The sequence below is a fragment of the Phyllobates terribilis genome, unplaced genomic scaffold, assembly GCF_046119375.1.
Source record: "Phyllobates terribilis strain yellow unplaced genomic scaffold, ASM4611937v1 Scaffold_1__5_contigs__length_1240528914, whole genome shotgun sequence".
NCBI lineage: Eukaryota > Metazoa > Chordata > Amphibia > Anura > Dendrobatidae > Phyllobates > Phyllobates terribilis.
In genome coordinates this window covers 930,332,622-930,352,754 of record NW_027362761.1, presented here as the reverse complement: position 1 = coordinate 930,352,754, position 20,133 = coordinate 930,332,622, and positions in this window count along the sequence as shown.

The following is a 20,133-nucleotide window of genomic DNA, read 5'->3' as shown; positions in this document are numbered from 1 at the left end:
TATCATTGCGGAAAAATCCGCAGCATGTCCATTAATTTTGCGGACACGCAGCGTAATTGCCGCCATTGACTTGCATTGAATCGCTTAATGTCCGCATGACTACATGTGCACATGCGAATATTTAGTGATGTGACAGGTCACGCGACTGCTAACGTCGGAGGTTGCGTGACCTGTCACATGACTGTGACATCACCACAGGTCCTTTAGACCACTGCGAGCCGTACAAGAGACCGGACGCACCGGAGAAAACAGGGGCCATCTGAAGGTAAGTATAATGTTTATTTTTTACCATTTTTATTCTTTTTTTTTAACTATTACTTGGTCACATTATATAAATCCATGCCGGTTGCATGGATTTATATAGTGTGACCAAGTTGTCAAGCACTTTTCCAAGTGATGCTAAAATCGCTTGGAAAAGCGCTTGATAACTCTCATGCGGAAATGCATGCAAAAACTCTTGACAAATGTTTCTACCTGGCAGGAAAAACTCATGTAAAATCCGCATGCGTTTTTCCTGCCAGGGAGTTGCGGAAAAAAATCTGCAGTATTTCTGCATCGTGGGCACATAGCCTTAGCTGCGTGTCCACGAGCCGTAATAGCAGCGTTATGGGCACAGCTCACCTGCACTGCGTCCAAAACGCTGCATTGTGCAATACAAGCACAATGGATGGGGTTTATAGAAATCTGATGGCCACTGTGCTTCTTTTGACGCCGCGTAAACCCTTCGACGGCATGGCTTTACAAGTCGCAGGATGGCAATTATCTACAGCTAGTCTCTGCAACAGAAATTTCCAAAATAGAATGAATAGGGTGCGGTAACTCAGGATTTACCTGCGTGATCTGACGCAGCGCTTTGGACACAGTGAAAATACGCTGCTATAGCCTGATTGTGGGCACACAGCCTTATACTTTTCCTCTGATTGTTCCTCTCCTGTTTTTGGCTTACACATACTGAACGTGTGAACGTGGCCTAACTTATGTGAGCACACTGCTGTATATACACACGTATAACCTATATACACTTATATGAGCACAATGCTGTATATACACATGTATAACCTACAGATGCTTCTCACAAAATTAAAATATCATCAAAAAGTTCATTTATTTCAGTTCTTCAATACAAAAGTGAAACTCATATATTATATAGAGTCATTACCAACAGTGATCTATTTCAAGTGTTTATTTCTGCTAATGTTGATGATTATGGCTTACAGCCAATGAAAATACATGTCATTATCTCAGTAAATTAGAATACTTTTTAACAACAGCTTGAAAAATGTTTTTAAAATCCGAAATGTTGGCCTACTGAAATGTATGTTCAGTAAATGCACTCAATACTTGGTCGGGGCTCCTTTTGCATCAATTGCTGCATCAATGCGGCGTGGCATGGAGGCGATGAGCCTGTGGCACTGCTGAGGTGTTATGGAAGCCCAGGTTGCTTTGATAGCAGCCTTCAGCTCATCTGCATTGTTGGGTCTGGTGGCTCTCATCTTCCTCTTGACAATACCTCATATCATAGATTCTCTATGGGGTTAAGGTCAGGCGAGTTTGCTGGCCAATCAAGCACAGTGATACTGTTGTTTTTAAACCAGGTATTGGTACTTTTGGCAGTGTGGACAGGTGTCAAGTCCTGCTGGAGAATGAAATTTCCATCTCCAAAAAGATTGTCTGCAGAGGGAAGCATGAAGTGCTCTAAAATTTCCTGGTAGACGGCTGTGCTGACTTTGGTCTTAATAAAGCACAGTGTACCTACACCAGCAGATGACATGTCTCCCCCAAACCATCACTGATTGTGGAAACTTCACAATAGACCTCAATCAGCTTGGATTGTGTGCCTCTCCACTCTTCCTCCAGACTCTGGGACCTTGATTTCCAAATGAAAATTGGAACTCTGGGACCTTGTGGAGTGTGTCAATGACTGCCTTCTGGACATCTGTCAAGTCAGCAGTGTTCCCCATGATTGTGGAGCCTACTGAAACAGACTAAGGGACCTTTTTAACCCATTTACCCCCGAGGGTGGTTTGCACGTTAATGACCAGGCCAATTTTTACAATTCTGACCACTGTCACTTTATGAGGTAATTACTCTGGAACGCTTCAACAGATCCCCCTGATTCTGAGATTGTTTTTTCGTGACATATTGTACTTCATGATTGTGGTAAAATTTCTTCGATATCACTTGCGTTTATTTGTGAAAAAAATGGAAATTTAGTGAAAATTTTGCAATTTTCACAATTTTAATTTTTATGCCCTTAAATCAGAGAGATATGTCACACAAAAGAGTTAATAAATAACATTTCCCACATGTCTACTTTACATCAGTACAATTTTGGAACCCCAATTTTTTTTTTGTTAGGGAGCTATAAGGGTTAAAAGTTGACCAGCGATTTCTCATTTTTCCAACAAAATTTACAAAACCATATTTTTAGGAACCACGTCACATTTGAAGTCACTTTGAGAGGTCTTTATGACAGAAAATACCCAAAAGTGACACCATTCTAAAAACTACACCCCTCAAGGTGCTCAAAACCACATTCAAGAACTTTATTAACCCTTCAGGTGCTTCACAGGAATTTTTTGAATGTGGAAGAAAAAAATGAACATTTAACTTTTTTCACAAAAATGTTACTTTAGACCCATTTTTTTTTATTTTCGCAGGGGTAACAAGAGAAAATGGACCCCAAAATTTGTTGTGCAATTTCCCCTGGGCACGCAGATACTCCATATGTGGGGAAAAACCACTGTTTGGGCGCACGGCAGGGCTCGGAAGGGAAGGAGCGCCATTTGACTTTTTGATTGTAAAATTTGCTTGAATAATTAGCGGACGCCATGTTGCGTTTGGAGAGCCCCTGATGTGCCTAAACAGTGGAAACCCTCCACAAGTGACCCCATTTTGGAAACTAGACCCCCCAAGGCACCTATCTAGATGCATAGTGAGAACTTGGAACCCCTAGGTGCTTCACAAATTGATTTGTAAAAATGAAAAAGTTTTTTTTTCCCCACTTTTTCATTTTTACGAATCAATTTGTGAAGCACCTGAGGGTTCCAAGTGCTCACTATGCATCTAGATAGGTGCCTTGGGGGGTCTAGTTTCCAAAATGGGGTCACTTGTGGGGGAGCTTCAATGTTTAGGCACACAGGGGCTCTCCAAACGCAACATGGTATCCGCTAACAAATTGAATGGAAAATCGGCTCAAATTGTTAGCGGACACCATGTTGCGTTTGGAGAGTCCCTGTGTGCCTAAACATTGGAGCTCTCCCACAAGTGACCCCATTTTGGAAACTAGACCCCCCAAGGCACCTATCTAGATGCATAGTGAGCACTTGGAACCCGCAGGTGCTTCACAAATTGATTTGTAAAAATGAAAAAGTGGAAAAAAAAAACACTCGCAAACTCGCCTGACCTTAACCCCATAGAGAATCTATGGGGTATTGTCAAGAGGAAGATGAGAGACACCAGACCCAACAATGCAGACGAGCTGAAGGCTGCTATGAAAGCAACCTGGGCTTCCATAACACCTCAGCACTGCCACAGGCTGATCGCCTCCACGCCGGAATGATGCAGTAATTGATGCAAAAGGAGCCTCGACCAAGTATTGAGTGCATTTACTGAACATACATTTCGGATTTTAAAAACATTTTTCATGCTGTTGTTATGAAGTATTCTAATTTAGTGAGATAATGACTTTTGTGTTTTCATTGGCTGTGAGCCATAATCATCAACATTAACATAAATAAACACTTGAAATAGATCACTCTGTTTGTAATGACTCTATATAATACATGAATTTCACTTTTTGTATTGAACAACTGAAATAAATTAACTTTTTGATGATATTCTAATTTTGTGAGAAGCACCTGTATGTACATTTATAGGAGCACACTGCTGTATATACACACATATAACTTCTATACACTTATATGAGCACACTGCTGTATATACACACGTATAACCTATATACATTTATATGAGCACACTGCAGTATACACACACGTATAACCTATATACATTTATATGAGCACACTGCTGTATACACACACGTATAACCTATATACACTTATTTGAGCACACTGCTGTATATATACATGAATACCCTATATACACTTATATGAGCACACTGCTGTTTACACACATGTATAACCTATATACACTTATATGAGCACACTGCAGTATACACACACGTATAACCTATATACATTTATATGAGCACACTGCTGTATATACACACATATAACTTCTATACACTTATATGAGCACACTGCTGTATATACACACGTATAACCTATATACATTTATATGAGCACACTGCTGTATATACACACGTATAACCTATATACATTTATATGAGCACACTGCTGTATACACACACGTATAACCTATATACACTTATTTGAGCACACTGCTGTATATATACATGAATACCCTATATACACTTATATGAGCACACTGCTGTTTACACACATGTATAACCTATATACACTTATATGAGCACACTGCAGTATACACACACGTATAACCTATATACATTTATATGAGCACACTGCTGTTTACACACACGTATAACCTATATACACTTATATGAGCACACTGCTGTATATATACACGTATAACCTATATACACTTATATGAGCACACTGCTGTATACACACACGTAAATTCGATATACATTTATATGAGCACACTGCTGCATACACACGTATAACGTATATATATTTATGTGAGCACACTGCTGTATACACACACGTATAACCTATATACACTTATTTGAGCACATGTATATACACATGAATACCCTATATACACTTATATGAGCACACTGCTGTATACACACACGTATAACCTATATACACTTATATGAGCACACTGCTGTATACACACACGTATAACCTATATACACTTATATGAGCACACTGCTGTATACACACACGTATAACCTATATACATTTATATGAGCACACTGCTGTATATACACACGTATAACCTATATACACTTATATGAGCACACTGCTGTATACATACACGTATAACCTATATACATTTATATGAGCACACTGCTGTATATACACATGTATAACCTATATACATTTATATGAGCACACTGCTGTATACACACACGTATAACCTATATACACTTATATGAGCACACTGCTGTATATACACACGTATAACCTATATACACTTATATGAGCACACTGCTGTATACACACACGTATAACCTATATACACGTATATGAGCACACTGCTGTATATACACACGTATAACCTATATACACTTATATGAGCACACTGCTGTATACACACACGTATAACCTATATACATTTATATGAGCACACTGCTGTATATACACACGTATAACCTATATACACTTATATGAGCACACTGCTGTATACACACACGTATAACCTATATACATTTATATGAGCACACTGCTGTATACACACACGTATAACCTATATACACTTATATGAGCACACTGCTGTATATACACACGTATAACCTATATACACTTATGTGATCACACTGCTGTATATACACACGTATACCTATATACACTTATATGAGCACACTGCTGTATACACACACGTATAACCTATATACACTTATATGAGCACACTGCTGTATACATACACGTATAACCTATATACATTTATATGAGCACACTGCTGTATATACACACGTATAACCTATATACACTTATATGAGCACACTGCAGTATACACACACGTATAACCTATATACACTTATATGAGCACACTGCTGCATACACACACGTATAACCTATAAACACTTATATGAGCACACTGCTGCATACACACACGTATAACCTATAAACACTTATATGAGCACACTGCTGTATATACACACGTATAACCTATAAACACTTATATGAGCACACTGCTGTATGCACACACGTATAACCTATATACATTTATATGAGCACACTGCTGCATACACACACGTATAACCTATATACATTTATATGAGCACACTGCTGTATACATACACGTATAACCTATATGCACTTATATGAGCACACTGCTGTATACACACACGTATAACCTATATACATTTATATGAGCACACTGCAATATACACATGTATAACCTATATACACTTATATGAGCACACTGCTGTATACACACACGTATAACATATATACACTTATATGAGCACACTGCTGTATACATACACGTATAACCTATATACATTTATATGAGCACACTGCTGTATACACACACGTATAACCTATATACATTTATATGAGCACACTGCTGTATATACACACGTATAACCTATATACATTTATATGAGTACACTGCTGTATATACACACGTATAACCTATATACATTTATATGAGCACACTGCTGTATACACACGTATAACCTATATACACTTATGTGAGCACACTGCTGTATATACACACGTATACCTATATACACTTATATGAACTGAGGGGGCCACTTATTATGGAGATTTGCAGCTCTCCTCTGATGTGAGGTGAAGCTGGGCCGGCAAGGTGAGAAGGAGGAGGTTTGGAAGACGGCAGGAAGGATTGTAAGGCGATACTGTGACCTCAGAGCTGGATAACATGAGGAGACGGCTCAGTAATGGGGCTGGAGCAGCGCCTTCTCCCTGCCAGGCTGCTGGATGAGGAGTTGGGCACTGCTTGCTGGTACAGGCATGGGCAGCAGATAGTTCACATATTATTGTGTGTCAGGTATATTTGGTGCTTTCCGTTGTAAAAATGTGACACAAATGACGAATACAGTGCACACGACTAAGCCTGTTCACACTGTGTCCGGGGGTTCTGTCCGCATGTCCCTAACCCTGCGCCATAGACTGCAATGACACAAATGAAGTTCAAATGAGCTCCGTTTGTGTTTTTTCTCCACACGTGTCCAGACGAGCCCACAAAAAACACTGTGAACAGTGATAAAGCCAGGTTCTTTTTCAGTGCTCCTCACTGAGCTCTTGGTCATTTTCCCCCGACATCCGTTCAGTAGATTGGAGCCTATGTGTTCACTTGGGATTCTGTTTGGCCTCTGTTCTGGCGGTATACATCTTTTGCGTACCCCTATAAAAGACTGACATTACCGGAACGGAGTCTAAAGGTACCCCATCTGTCCCCGTATACTGAACGAGTCTCTTGGTTTCCGTCTGAATCCGTTTTTTGGGAAAGCCCTGACACACAGGCTCAGCGTGGATCACTGTAATAAATGACATTGAGGCCTAACACTTCACGCTCCTCTTGATGTCTGTCGTTTTTGGGCTACCTGCACCCCATCTCCACAATGGCAGCGCAATGTGTACACGTCCTATAAAGTGTCGCCATCCTCCCATAACTAAGCCTGTGGTCCTGGTATTATGAGCAGCCACAAGCTCTGTAACTCCACTTATGCTGGCCAAAAAGCTGCGAGTTAGGTTATGTTCACATGAATGCGTTTTCTGTCGCGTGCACAGTGGATTGCATGTGGTCCAATGTAAGGTTAGCCTATGTGCTGGTGCTCATGGGCGATTTTAAACATGGATTTCAAGTACACATGGAAGAAATGGCTGCCTACTATTTAGGCCAGGTTCACATGTCCATGAAACATAAACAGTTCTCACATCACAATATTTGGCTGAATCGCTAGGTCTCCTGGCCTGTGGTAACAGCCTTACAGGAATACAGGGTCAGCAGGCAGGCCAGGTACTACAATGCCAGCATGGTACATTTGTCATGGACGTGTGAAGTCGGCCTAAAATGTCTGGTCTGTAGATTAGGCCAGACTAGTGCATGTAAATAGTGGGCAGATCCTGCACCCATTCGATGTCTGGAAGAACATGTGAATCACAAGCGCAGATTGTGGATGTGACTGGTGCCCAATCTTCTGCACTCATTGACAGCACCCACCAAAGCCTACGTCCCACCCCTTTCAATCCCGAAAATAAGCTGCTTGAATGTGAGGCCGTCGGACCCCCACAGATCATCCTTGTCGTATATGAGCACTGGGAAAACAGCTCTAATACATGTGCCCACAGTATACAAAGCAGTTCTGGACATGGAGGGATCGCCTCCAGTACAAAGGGCTAACCTGTATATAAAACACAGTAAAAAGTGTCTTGTACCCAGCTGGTACACTCCAGACTGCTGCAGACATTGATGATAGGAGGATGCTGGCTACGGGATCTCCCCAGCAACCCAGACACCATGGTGACATTACGCAAAGGGCATTAAAAGGTGCAACACTGGCACTTGTTGATGCCAGCAGTCTTCAGGGTATAACACAAATAGTGATGATGATCTTATGGGACTGGAGCTCACATGTCGAATAACAAGACGGAAACCCCAATTATTACCACTGGGAGGTATATCACTCTGGAAAGCTCCTAAGATCAGCTGGTGCCAGGTAACTTACCCAGGAGGGAAGACGGTGGCATGAAAGAGTTTTGTGATGGAGCAGAGGAATCCCTCTAGTGCCAGGCAACATGACGTAGCTTAGGGTTATTACTGAGCAGCAATTAAGAGGTGTGTTCAGCGATAAGCCAAGATATGGGGACCTCCACCATCCATCCATCTATTAACTATTTGTCTGTCTGTCATCAGCTAATAAGCCAAGATATGGTGCACCTCCACTATTTATCTGTCCATCTATCATCTGTAGCACTACAGTATTGCAGTACAAAAGAGGAAAACTGGTTTATTCTCCCATATCAGGATACATGCTTTGTTTCAGTTTCACATGCATGAATTTTGTACTGGAGTACTGACATTTTTTACCAACTATTGAGAAGAATATTGTTGAAGATCTTGGCATTTCAAGCTACAACTATTATGGTGCTGCCCCTGCTATTTTTGGACTGTCTAATCTATCTATATCTATCCCATATCTATCTATCCGTCCATCTGTTTGTCTGTCCATCCATCTATCTAGGTAGCTGTCCATCTATGCATCCATCCATCTCTCTATCCATCCATTCCATGTATTTTGAAGAATGTTTTATTTATAAATGAAAGACCAGTAAAGGAATGTTTTCATTAGCAGAAGACAAGTGTATTTCACAGGTTTGGCAACGACCAGTTTTTGCCTGGTGAGATCATGTGTAGGTCGGGTATACATTCATGCATTCCCAGCGGTGCCATGTTGCCCCCTGAGCATTCACAATGTCAGAGGACAGACTGGCAGACACACAGAGGGCAGGTTGACAGAATCATAGAGGACAGACTGGCAGACACACAGGGCTGACACAGCTGCAGACTGGCAGACACAGAGGGCAGACTGGCAGACCAACAGGATAAACACAGTGCAGACTGGCAAACACAGGGCAGACAGAGTGCAGACTGGCAGACACAGGGCAGGCTGGCAGACAGAGATGCAGACTGGCAGACACAGAGGGCAGGCTGTCAGACATACAAGGCAGACACAAAGAGGGCAGACTGGCAGATACAGAGCTGCAGACTGACAGACACGGGGTAGACACACAGGGCAGACATGGGGCAGACGCAGAACTGCAGACTGGCAGACACAGAGGGGAGACACAGAGTTGCAGACTGACAAACACAGAGCTGCAGACTGGCAGACACAGGGCTGCAGACTGGCAGACAGGGCTGCAGACTGGCAGACACAGGGCTGCAGACTAGCAGACACAGAGCTGCAGACTGACAGTGCAGACATGGGGCAGACACAGAGAGTAGAAACAGAGCTGCAGACTTGCAGACACAGGGGACAGACTGGGAGACACAAGGGGCAGGTTGGCAGACACACAGACACAGAGGGCAGACACACAGAGCTGCAGACTGTCGTCCTCCTACTCCCGTATCAGTGTATCCCCTCACTACCTGCAGGGATCAGCTGGCATGTGACTCATGAGTGGCACTTGTTAGTTTTCACGCTATAGCCACAGAATACGACACATGGATGATGAGTGGAAGTGAGGGCGATCAGGAGGAGTCGTTCTCCATAAGCAGCGCTTCCTGTGACTCCTCCAGTCAGCGCTGTACAGGAGCACAGTGTAGTCAGCAGACAGCACTAGTGATCCCCGGCTGTAGCTGCTCTCCCTTTGCTGCTTACTCCACCACTGTTCCCCCAGCAGCAGGCTGCACCTCACCCACAGTCTATGCAGGAAGGTCGGACAGTCCGGGGCTCGTCGGTCAGCCCAGCCCACACTGCCTGCAGCTGGGGATAGCACAGGGTACCAGGAGCTACAGGGTTAGACAGTGGGAGAGAATGCGGGACTAGAAGTCACAGCAGACCCATCACTACGTAATGATCCGTCCTGTTAACTCTTTAGGCCCCGCTCTATTCCTCAAGCTGTGAGCAGGTCACCCATCCAGGCACACAGAGCAAGGAGAGTTTCCTGCGGAGAACCACATGCCCCAGCGGCTTTGCCGGATATTGGCCCGAAGCCGGTGACAGATGAGGGTTATTGGGGCGATGCCGAGCCGCGGAGGAAGCTGCAATCAGATCCCAGGCGCTGGAGCACCGCAGATAATAGGGAAGTTTCATTAAAAGCCGCCTGCTATCGTGCACTCCCAGGGATAACAATCTGCAGACAGGGCGACATTTAAGTAAGGAAGATAAAATCAATGGCAAGATATTAAAAGCGCAGGCTTCATGAGCGCAATCTGCACCTGGAGAAGCTTCTCCCTGCAGCGCATCCTCATATTGGCTCACAGCTCACACTACAGCCCAGTGATGGAGATGAGCGGCCGCCGTGGCCAGAGCACATTCTCCTACAGATCCGGCAATTGTGGATTCAAGGCGCCCTCTAGCGCACAAACACGCACCTCGCAGGACATTCTTTAGTCATTCTTATTCCAGAGATCGTTTCTTTTTTTTTTCTCCTGCTTCTCTTAAAACCTTTCCTTCAGGGCTTATGCAAATGCATTAATCGGTTCAGGTGAGCTTTATCAGCTATAAATCCACCCTCCTTGGTTGCTGTAAAATGTATGGGCTGGCTGTGACATTCAGAGATTCTATCAAGCTGTCAGTGTAATGGATTATTTCTCATCGCAGTGTATATATGTATATTTTCTGATGTAGTATTAGCAGTTGTACAGATGTCATCCTTTACCGCATAGGACATGATCACTGGAAGAAGAATTGTCACCCCTCCCTCTGCAGTGCTGGCGATTGTGCTTGTCTGTAATTAACTGGACGATCGATCGCTGCTTTGATACATTGTTTTATCACAGCCTCATGTAGTACAGGCAGCTTCCAGATACAGTATATTGTAAGGGGAGCCTGATCACTGACTGCTGAGAGGGGACTGCCACATACATTGTAAGGGGAGCCTGATCACTGACTGCTGAGAGGGGGCTTCCACATACATTGTAAGGGGAGCCTGATCACTGACTGCTGAGAGCGGACTGCCACATACATTGTAAGGGGAGCCTGATCACTGACTGCTGAGAGGGGACTGCCACATACATTGTAAGGGGAGCCTGATCACTGACTGCTGAGAGGGGGCTTCCACATACATTGTAAGGGGAGCCTGATCACTGACTGCTGAGAGGGGGCTTCCACATACATTGTAAGGGGAGCCTGATCACTGACTGCTGAGAGCGGACTGCCACATACATTGTAAGGGGAGCCTGATCACTGACTGCTGAGAGGGGACTGCCACATACATTGTAAGGGGAGCCTGATCACTGCTCAGAGGGGACTGCCACATACATTGTAAGGGGAGCCTGATCACTGCTCAGAGGGGACTGCCACATACGTTGTAAGGGGAACCTGATCACTGACTGCTGAGAGCGGACTGCCACATACATTGTAAGGTGAGCCTGATCACTGACTGCTGAGAGCGGACTGCCACATACATTGTAAGGGGAGCCTGATCACTGACTGCTGAGAGGGGACTGCCACATACATTGTAAGGGGAGCCTGATCACTGACTGCTGAGAGGGGGCTTCCACATACATTGTAAGGGGAGCCTGATCACTGACTGCTGAGAGGGGTGCTCCTATCTGCTTGGGATAGGAGGCAATGACACTGATGGAGCTCGTTATAGCTTCCCCCTTCTCCACCACCCAGCTGTCCTCCCAAATACCAGGCGTGCACTGACCCTCCAAGTACTTGGCCCATCTCAGGCATTGTCCTAGGAATAGATTCAGCACGTTCAGAAATAATCTGCTATATTACTATGTGATGCAGTCTAATATGTGCAGCTGTTACTGCTAGAACACAGATCTCCCATCAAAATAGTGGCAGGACTGACCTGGTAATATGGTTAGGGGATATGGGCACTGATGTAGCTGTGTAGTTTGCAATACCAGGAACCGGGGGTGGGAGCTTGTATCAGCACTGTGCACACATGGAGTATGGGGAAATGGTGCTCTGCTCCTCAGTCAGCACACCACAGTGTATGTATGTCCAGCAACACAGACTATGGACAGAATATGGGACTGTGCACAGCAGCTATGGCAAGGACAAGTGAAAAATAAGATTCCACTGCGTGAATTTATATTTACACATATATATATATATATATATATATATATATATATATACATGCACACACAATTCCACATTTAAATTTATGTATATAAACACAGACAACTACAAATGGTCAATAACGCTGTATATATGTATATACACACACAATTATACATAGTTAATAGTACTATGATATATATTTATAATACTGCACTATATAATAATACTGTGTGTATATATATATATATATATATATATATATATACACACAATTAGACATAGTGCGACAACACTATATATATGTGTGTATATACAGTACAGACCAAAAGTTTGGACACACCTTCTCATTTAAAGATTTTTCTGTATTTTCATGACTATGAAAATTGTACATTCACACTGAAGGCATCAAAACTATGAATTAACACATGTGGAATTATATACTTAACAAAAAAGTGTGAAACAACTGAAAATATGTCTTATATTCTAGGTTCTTCAAAGTAGCCACCTTTTGCTTTGATGACTGCTTTGCACACTCTTGGCATTCTCTTGATGAGCTTCAAGAGGTAGTCACCGGAAATGGCTTTCACTTCACAGGTGTGCCCTGCCAGGTTTAATAAGTGGGATTTCTTGCCTTATAAATCCCACTTATTATATATATATATATATATATATATATATATATATATATATATACATACACAACACTATTCATAGTTAATAGTAATATATATATATATATATATATATATATATATATATATATATATATATATATTCACACAGTTGGCCTCTCGGTCTTGGCCAAGACTGCTGGAAGTTTGAATGCAAAATACTGACAAATTCTGCCATGTGAAGGTGGCTAAATGCCCATGCCGAATGGTGCAAGTTGTCAATAAATATACGAATAGGACATTTTATGGAGTGTGTCACATTGGGACATGTGGTCAGAGACCGATTGATAGTGATCTGGGCACACAGACAATAAGTGGTCATGGGCTGCTTACCTCCATAGTTACAATATACTTGACTCACATTGAGCATCATTTTTCTTATACATTTCTATTTTCTAATTACATAAGCTTTTTGTATGTTGTATGTTACAAAACCAAGTAGCTTTTTTTTACAGATAAAATATATTAAAACTGATCTTTCACCTGTGAAAAATTCACTTTCACAAGTCACAGTGGCAATTTGCGTTACGTTTTGCTTTTTGACCACATGACCCATGTAAATATCCGCTAATTCTCTGGGGATGTGATACCCATAGAGTCACGTTCCTAAAGCCTGAACGACCAGTTCACACTGGCATGAGCCTTTCTAGTTCACCGTCACATTGCTATGTTCTCTACAACATGAACATTAGAAGCGATTGCAGAATGCATTTCTTTGCTCTCCTCTCTCAAATTCACTGTTTTCTGTGTTTAAGACAAGTTAGCCCAAAATGACCCACCCATGCTGCTTTATACGCCATTATCATTTTTTCTTGAAATTACAAAGGCTGGCAAATGTTCTGTGAATTCATTATCACAAATAAGATAATGCAATTGCTGTTCTTTATGCCCTGTGATAAGAGAACGGTTTGTTAACCTATCTACGCATGGGTAACTGACTGCTTGCAGTGGTTTAAAATGACTTGAAAGCAATCTAACTCTAAATCCTCTTATTATTACACTGTGTGCACAGAGCTGGGAAATAGAAGGCTTTTTCTCTGCGTTTGCAAGATATAGGAAGTGGAATAGATATTTGAGTCTTGCCACAGTTTTTTTCCCTTCTACAAATGTTCAGCCATTCTGAGGATCTTGATGTGAAGTGTAGCAGCCATGCTGTGTTCACATATCAGGCAAGCAGGGGGCAGCGACAACAAACAAAGAGATTTCAATTAGAAGCCACCTTCAGGGGCCATACCTACACACTTTAATCCTTCAGAAACTATCATCTCTGCAGGAACATTTAGCGGTTAAAGTTTTAAGCGCGCGGCTATTGCAAAATTAAACTATGATATGATAGGTGTTAATATAAAAAAATACATCCTCAGCCCTCTCCTTTTTCAAAAAGTGACTTATAGTACATTAATTATACTGTCTTTTATCTACCTGTCTATCTATCTGTCCATCTGCCTATCTATGTCTCTATCGATCTATATCTATCTGTCTGTCCGTCTGCCTGTCTATCTATCTATACATATATCTACCTATATCTCTATCTGTTTGTCTGTCTGTCTATCATCTGTCTCTGTTTATTTAATCTATCTACATAGATTTACCACATATCTGACAGCCATCTAATATTCTGTAATGTTTTTTGCGTCCTCAGTTTAGAAACACATTTTGATAAAGAGGATTCACCACCATTCACACTAATCATTTACCTTTCCTTGATTATCGCATTCTGTGATCAGTAAAGGTGCTATCAGCAAGGCAAGTAATCATACATTTATCACCTGTCCTGTGGTTAGGTGATAAATCACTGGTGAAATGGGGGGAGGGTGGGGTGAGGGGGCACGTCTTAGGCCATGTTCACACGTTCAGTATTTTACCTCAGTATTTATAAGCCAAAACCAGGAGTGGGTGATAAATACAGAAGTGGTGACGTGTTTCTATTATACTTTTCCTCTGATTGTTCCACTCCTGATTTTGGCTTACAAATACTGATTGGAAATACTGACCAAATATTCAACGTGTGAACGTGGCCTTATAGTTACAGTGGACTCGTACATTTGAGTCTGCTGCATTTTGATAGCTCCAATTAGTGAAATGGCACAGCAATTGTGTGCCATTTGGGCTTAAAGGAGAACATATTTGAGCTTTGTATACTATTATGCATTGTATAGGGCAACATAGTCAGTTGACAGATCATATTTAATATAATTGTTATTACAAAAATATACAAGTGCAGAAACTGCTTCTGGCTTATTAGCCATTATTTTTGGAACATCTCTGCCTGGCTTTATATTTCTATATATATTTATAGTGGAGTACTGCATTAGCACCACAGATTACAATAACATTAAGCGTTTATTCATCTACTGTAATTCTAAAAATAGGTGATATTTTGCCACGCAGGGCTTTTATCAACCAAGTAGAGAAAAGTAATGACAAACGTACAATGAAAGGAACCTGTCAAATGATTCATGCTGCCAAAACCATGGGTAGCAGGAATCTGCACGATTGCAACAGGTATGTTTTTCTCTGAACCTATTCAGCATTTCAGAGAAAATTTAGTTTGCAGAGCCGGATAGGGACCACAGGCAGATATGAGACTAGTCTGGCTTCTTTCTGCACAGTTCTAGTTGGTTGACAGGTCTTTCCCTACGTACACACATGAGAGAGACCTGTCAATCATACAGAACTGTGCAGTGTGGTGCCAGGCTAGTTTCAGCTCTGCCTATGGTCCCCATTTTTCTTTCCAAACTATGTTTTCTCTGAAACAATGAATAGATTTAGAGAAAAACATACCTGTTGCAAACATATAGTCAGGCTCTAATTTATGCTGTTCTGTGGCTTGTGTAGCATGTATCAATTGAAAGGTTCTCTTTAATTTACATTTGTCGTTCCTGTTTCCCTATGTGCACATATAGGGAGGGATCTGTCACTCCAGGGCAGCGGGCAGGGAGAAGTCGTCAGGGACCTGCCTGTCTGTCTCCAAGGCGGCTTAGTCCCTGGTGGCTTTTAAGTATGTTTTTTGCTGAAGCATTGCATTGTCAGATATACCTGGCCGAGATAATACAGCCAGCGCCTCATACATGCTGCCTGTTGATCAGGCAGCGGGTATCAGCTGTCAAGTTTGCTTTAACAGCCACCTGAACACTTGTGACATTGACCACATCTCCTCCGTCAGTCCCTTGCACAAGTCTATATTTTCACGTATAATGTAGTCAAGGATATGATTTTTTATATACTGTGTGTAAAGCGTAACCATTATTTTAATTTATATTTCATAAATTAATAGCACACATGAACATAACCAACTTTGTAATATATATTATCAGAGAAATCTGTTTCTTTTTTTGCCATGATTGATCAGTCATTATCAGTATTCTCAATTCTGAGGTAAAATCTGTATTCAGTGATGACAGACTTTCCCATTACTGAGATAGGAGTAGCTTAGGTATCCATGGTTATGACCACACATATAGTGACAGATAAAAACAGCTCTTAGTGGTCATAACCATGGATACCTAAGGTCTTGCAATGCCTGCACATGGGGTAAACGAAATAGCAAATCTGAAGAACTATACTACATTTCTAATTGGAAGTATTTGCTAATATTATTATTATTACACCTACTATGTATTGGGATAGGATCTTGGAGATGGGAATACCCCTTTAAGTCCACTATCGATATAGCCAAAGATTAAGCTTTTACTTGCTTCAAACTCATTACTAACTCCCAAATGGATACTGCCTCGTAGGCCAATGCATAATTCTTCTTGGTACCGCGTATGGACAACATTTGGACCGTTCACATTTTTTTCTATTGATACTAAGTAGGTTCTGAATGCGTCTCCATATCAGGACCTAAACTTATTCAACCTCTTCATGACAAGCATTTTTAGTACTTAGTAGTCCATCCTCTGGCTGTCCTGACTTGCTGCAAATGTGATGTGTAATCAGACACCAGCTTTTGGCAGCGTTCCTCAGAAATCTTGGCACATTCCTCACGGGCAGTGGCCTCCAGTTTACTAATATTCTTGGATTTTCAAGATAGTAAATCAAAATGCAAAAAGAAAATGGATCATTGCCTTGCACAAGCAAGGAAAAGGAAATCAAAAGATAGCAAAGACATTGAATGTTTCTAGAGATGCAGAGAGGAAGCTATCACTGTTTATCACTAGATTCATAAGGAGGCAGGTGGTTATAAAACACCTGCAAGGCAACAGACACTAAAGGTTCAGTATATATAGTAAGATGCAGCTTATATGCTGAAGGTCTTCATGCTCAAACTCCAAGATGTACACTTCTACTTGTCTAAAAGCACAAGAAAAGTGCTCAAATCCAAGTAAATAAGTCACAGAAGTTCTTGGATTCTGTTCTGTGGAGCAAAACAAAACAGATTTTTTTCTGGCCTTCGGATCGGTGGTATATCTGAAGGAGGAAAAATGAAGTTTATCCAGAAAAAACACTTTGCCTACTGTGAAACATGGCAGTGACGTAGCTATATTTAGGGACTGCTTTGCTTTCTCTGGCACAGGAAACCTGCAGGGTGTGGAGGGCAAGACTGAATCCATCAAGTATCAGGAAATGATAGGAGAAAATGTCATGACTTTATTGGACCTTCCATCGGGACAATAATTCCAAGCTTATCTCAAAGTCCAGCAAAGAAAGGTTTAAGGGTATGTGCACACAATGACTCCCAGTCTGCAGCCTCGACAATGCGGAGAAGCCGCCGGCGACTTCCGCTTAATATGCTAATGAGCGGCACCATTTTTTTTTACACATGCGGACCTTCCTCATAGAGGTTAGGTCTATGGGGAAAGCCTGCATGCGAACCCACAAGAGAAATTGACATGCTGTGGTCAAGTGCTCTGCGTCCAATCCGCAGCGATTACTGATCGTGTGCACATACCCTAAGAAGAGGTCCAGGAAGATTCTGGCGCAGCCATCACAGTTATCTGACTTGAAAACATTGAAAATCTTTGATGGGTTTCCTCAGGAACAATACCAAAAGCTGTGTCTGGCTGTGCATCATGTTTGCAACCGATCATGAAAGCCAAAGGGAGCTCTACTAAGTACTAAAGACACTTGTCAGGAAGAGGTTGAATTCTGTGACTGCTGTAGTCATTAAAAGGGGTTAAATTTGGAAAAAAGTGTTTTTATATTGCATTCTGCTATTTAAATTATCCTTGCTTCATAGGGTTTATTGCAAACAGCAGAAAGTTTATAAATTTTGCTAACAAACCTAATTTAAAATGTGGGTTGAATAATTTTCATTGTAACTGTATAAATCACTGATAATCAGCGACTGTGATCCTTACAATGCAGAATTGATGATAGACTGCCCACTTTATAAACTATTGATCAGGACTTGTATGTATGGCTGCCATAAATTGAGGCTGTATATTACTCACATATGCCCAAGTTATAAACCTTAGCTCTTAGGTGTATTGAAACATGGTTTAAATGATGTCTTTTTATGAAACAAATATTTGCTCCAAAAATGTAAATTTTCATAGCAGATAGTAGAATGCTGTAAAAGTAAGAAACTATTGAGCAATCACATCCAACCGGAGCAGCAAAGGAGTTTCATGGTGGGTGAAAAAATATTTACCTGACAGTGAAAGGAGAGAAAATGACAGATTCAGTGATGCTCAAAAATGAAATGACTTATCCTAGTTACCGACAATTGCATGTCATATAACATAATTCTATTCATAGTCTAGTTGTTATATAGTGGTACAGAGTACTATATTTGGAAAAAAAATCTGGAAAGGTATATTGAACTCCAATAAGGTTTGTTTTGGCTACAATAGTGTACTTGTGGGATCTCATTTCTTACAATTCAGTTATTACTAGAAAGCATGATTGTTTTCATGACACTTTCAGTAGGGGCATCTTTAACATTTCTGTAAACGGTTAAAACAGTAGGTAGGTGGTGCTTCAGGAGTAGAATCATGACCATCAGTTGCCATTCTTTAATAAATGTTGCAGACATTCTTGTAGAAACACTGAATATGAGATTTTAGATTAGGCTTGGTATTCACTATGTCTGTGTTCACCATTAGGTACATACACTCAGCAGGTATGCGCCTGACAACAGCCACAGTCAGGATGTATACCAAGGCACTTGTCTAACATAGGGGCCCATCGTTAAAAACCCTATACTGCATGGTATACGTCTCTTTGCAGTGTCCTTTTTTTTAGGAAAGTTTAGTCTGCTGCACTTTCTTGTACAGTAAAACGAACAGTATGCAGAGGTATAGCTTCCAAACGAAGTCTCAAAGAACTCTTGGCATTTGTCTAGTAAATGGAGGCCGATGGAAATGTTACAGTATTTGTTGAGAAAAACTTTCGATGCACGCTGAAGGCTAAGTGCACAGACGCACACACGTCTACACATAAGTACATAGAAAAAGCAAAATGTGCACACTCATATAAATATGTATAAAGTGTAGAGACTCATGCTCTCAGGTAGGCATTAGGTATCGTTCACACAGGCAATACAGTTTGGTCCATACATGTGCAGTTTTATTGTTTTCATATGCAAATTGCCTCTTCAGAGAATCATAGAATGGTAGAGTTGGAAGGGACCTCCTGGGTCATCTGGTCCAACCCCCTGCTCAAAGCCGGTTTCACTAAATCATCTCAGACAGATATCTGTCCAGCCTCTGTTTGAAGACGTCCATTGAAGGGGAACTCACCACCTCTCGTGGCAGCCTGTTCCACTCATTGATCACCCTAACTGTCAAAAAGTTTTTTCTAATATCTAATCTGTGTCTCCTCCCATTCAATTTCATCCCATTGCTTCTAGTCTTTCCTTGTGCAAATGAGAATGAAGTTGATCCTTCTACAATGTGACAGCCCTTGAGATATTTGTAGACAGCTATTAAGTCTCCGCTCAGTCTTCTTGTTTGCAAGCTAAACATTCCCAAATCCTGTAACCGTTCCTCATAGGACATGGTTTGCAGACCGGTCACCATTCTGGTCGCTCTTCTCTGAACTTGCTCCAGTTTGTCGATGTCTTTTTTAAAATGTGGTGCCCAAAACTGGACG